The 2,929-nt window shown below is 51.2% G+C and overlaps 6 non-coding genes across 6 annotated transcripts; all 6 read left to right on the forward strand.

The window, feature by feature from the left end:
• Positions 1-310: 310 nt before the first annotated feature.
• LOC123176298 (5S ribosomal RNA) lies at positions 311-429 on the forward strand. The gene has a single exon (XR_006488448.1). It is a non-coding gene; the product is annotated as a 5S ribosomal RNA (ribosomal RNA).
• Positions 430-726: 297 nt separating this feature from the next.
• LOC123176296 (5S ribosomal RNA) lies at positions 727-845 on the forward strand. Its single transcript, XR_006488446.1, has one exon. It is a non-coding gene; the product is annotated as a 5S ribosomal RNA (ribosomal RNA).
• A 297-nt stretch (positions 846-1,142) lies between these two features.
• On the forward strand, positions 1,143-1,261 carry LOC123176303 (5S ribosomal RNA). Its single transcript, XR_006488452.1, has one exon. It is a non-coding gene; the product is annotated as a 5S ribosomal RNA (ribosomal RNA).
• Positions 1,262-1,558: 297 nt separating this feature from the next.
• Positions 1,559-1,677, forward strand: LOC123176297 (5S ribosomal RNA). The gene has a single exon (XR_006488447.1). It is a non-coding gene; the product is annotated as a 5S ribosomal RNA (ribosomal RNA).
• Positions 1,678-1,974: 297 nt separating this feature from the next.
• On the forward strand, positions 1,975-2,093 carry LOC123176304 (5S ribosomal RNA). Its single transcript, XR_006488453.1, has one exon. It is a non-coding gene; the product is annotated as a 5S ribosomal RNA (ribosomal RNA).
• A 297-nt stretch (positions 2,094-2,390) lies between these two features.
• On the forward strand, positions 2,391-2,509 carry LOC123176299 (5S ribosomal RNA). The gene has a single exon (XR_006488449.1). It is a non-coding gene; the product is annotated as a 5S ribosomal RNA (ribosomal RNA).
• Positions 2,510-2,929: the final 420 nt, after the last annotated feature.

The following is a 2,929-nucleotide window of genomic DNA, read 5'->3' on the forward strand; positions in this document are numbered from 1 at the left end:
CGTGTTGCATTCCCTTTTTAATTTTTTCCGCGCCGCTTGCAAAACAAAACGCACGTGTAAGTAATATATTTACCGTGTTTTATTATTTTGCACGAGTGCGGTAAGTCATAGCTGGGTGCTCACGATTCACGGGTCCAGCGTCGGCGTTGTGGCGCGGCAAGCGTGCACTGGTGCGGTTGAGAGGGAGGGGTGGAAACCGCGTTAAACTCGTCTCCGTAGTTGAGAGGGAGCGGCCAAAGCAATGTACAATCGTCTTTGTAGTGGAGCTGGGAGGGGCAAGGATAAGGGACGAAGACCGGGGTAACATGTCGGATGCGATCATACCAGCACTAAAGCACCGGATCCCATCAGAACTTCGAAGTTAAGCGTGCTTGGGCGAGAGTAGTACTAGGATGGGTGACCTTCTGGGAAGTCCTCGTGTTGCATTCCCTTTTTAATTTTTTTCGCGCCGCTTGCAAAACAAAACGCACGTGTAAGTAATATATTTATCGTGTTTTATTATTTTGCACGAGTGCGGTAAGTCATAGCTGGGTGCTCACGATTCACGGGTCCAGCGTCGGTGTTGTGGCGCGGCAAGCGTGCACTAGTGCGGTTGAGAGGGAGGGGTAGAAACCGCGTTAAACTCGTCTCCGTAGTTGAGAGGGAGCGGCCAAAGCAATGTACAATCGTCTTTGTAGTGGAGCTGGGAGGGGCAAGGATAAGGGACGAAGACCGGGGTAACATGTTGGATGCGATCATACCAGCACTAAAGCACCGGATCCCATCAGAACTCCGAAGTTAAGCGTGCTTGGGCGAGAGTAGTACTAGGATGGGTGACCTCCTGGGAAGTCCTCGTGTTGCATTCCCTTTTTAATTTTTTCCGCGCCGCTTGCAAAACGAAACGCACGTGTAAGTAATATATTTACCGTGTTTTATTATTTTGCACGAGTGCGGTAAGTCATAGCTGGGTGCTCACGATTCACGGGTCCAGCGTCGGCGTTGTGGCGCGGCAAGCGTGCACTGGTGCGGTTGAGAGGGAGGGGTGGAAACCGCGTTAAACTCGTCTCCGTAGTTGAGAGGGAGCGGCCAAAGCAATGTACAATCGTCTTTGTAGTGGAGCTGGGAGGGGCAAGGATAAGGGACGAAGACCGGGGTAACATGTCGGATGCGATCATACCAGCACTAAAGCACCGGATCCCATCAGAACTCCGAAGTTAAGCGTGCTTGGGCGAGAGTAGTACTAGGATGGGTGACCTCCTGGGAAGTCCTCGTGTTGCATTCCCTTTTTAATTTTTTTCGTGCCGCTTGCAAAACAAAACGCACGTGTAAGTAATATATTTACCGTGTTTTATTATTTTGCACGAGTGCGGTAAGTCATAGCTGGGTGCTCACGATTCACGGGTCCAGCGTCGGCGTTGTGGCGCGGCAAGCGTGCACTGGTGCGGTTGAGAGGGAGGGGTGGAAACCGCGTTAAACTCGTCTCCGTAGTTGAGAGGGAGCGGCCAAAGCAATGTGCAATCGTCTTTGTAGTGGAGCTGGGAGGGGCAAGGATAAGGGACGAAGACCGGGGTAACATGTCGGATGCGATCATACCAGCACTAAAGCACCGGATCCCATCAGAAATCCGAAGTTAAGCGTGCTTGGGCGAGAGTAGTACTAGGATGGGTGACCTCCTGGGAAGTCCTCGTGTTGCATTCCCTTTTTAATTTTTTTCGCGCCGCTTGCAAAACAAAACGCACGTGTAAGTAATATATTTACCGTGTTTTATTATTTTGCACGAGTGCGGTAAGTCATAGCTGGGTGCTCACGATTCACGGGTCCAGCGTCGGCGTTGTGGCGCGGCAAGCGTGCACTGGTGCGGTTGAGAGGGAGGGGTGGAAACCGCGTTAAACTCGTCTCCGTAGTTGAGAGGGAGCGGCCAAAGCAATGTACAATTGTCTTTGTAGTGGAGCTGGGAGGGGCAAGGATAAGGGACGAAGACCGGGATAACATGTCGGATGCGATCATACCAGCACTAAAGCACCGGATCCCATCAGAACTCCGAAGTTAAGCGTGCTTGGGCGAGAGTAGTACTAGGATGGGTGACCTCCTGGGAAGTCCTCGTGTTGCATTCCCTTTTTAATTTTTTTCGCGCCGCTTGCAAAATAAAACGCACGTGTAAGTAATATATTTACCGTGTTTTATTATTTTGCACGAGTGCGGTAAGTCATAGCTGGGTGCTCACGATTCACGGGTCCAGCGTCGGCGTTGTGGCGCGGCAAGCGTGCACTGGTGCGGTTGAGAGGGAGGGGTGGAAACCGCGTTAAACTCGTCTCCGTAGTTGAGAGGGAGCGGCCAAAGCAATGTACAATCGTCTTTGTAGTGGAGCTGGGAGGGGCAAGGATAAGGGACGAAGACCGGGGTAACATGTTGGATGCGATCATACCAGCACTAAAGCACCGGATCCCATCAAAACTCCGAAGTTAAGCGTGCTTGGGCGAGAGTAGTACTAGGATGGGTGACCTCCTGGGAAGTCCTCGTGTTGCATTCCCTTTTTAATTTTTTTCGCGCCGCTTGCGAAACAAAACGCACGTGTAAGTAATATATTTATCGTGTTTTATTATTTTGCACGAGTGCGGTAAGTCATAGCTGGGTGCTCACGATTCACGGGTCCAGCATCGGTGTTGTGGCACGGCAAGCGTGCACTTGTGCGGTTGAGAGGGAGGGGTGGAAACCCCGTTAAACTCGTCTCCGTAGTTGAGAGGGAGCGGCCAAAGCAATGTACAATCGTCTTTGTAGTGGAGCTGGGAGGGGCAAGGATAAGGGACGAAGACCGGGGTAACATGTCGGATGCGATCATACCAGCACTAAAGCACCAGATCCCATCAGAACTCCGAAGTTAAGCGTGCTTGGGCGAGAGTAGTACAACAAAACGCACGTGTAAGTAATATATTTACCGTGTTTTATTATT

The sequence above is a fragment of the Triticum aestivum genome, unplaced genomic scaffold (genome assembly GCF_018294505.1).
Source record: "Triticum aestivum cultivar Chinese Spring unplaced genomic scaffold, IWGSC CS RefSeq v2.1 scaffold123775, whole genome shotgun sequence".
In the NCBI taxonomy this organism is placed as follows: Eukaryota; Viridiplantae; Streptophyta; class Magnoliopsida; order Poales; family Poaceae; genus Triticum; species Triticum aestivum.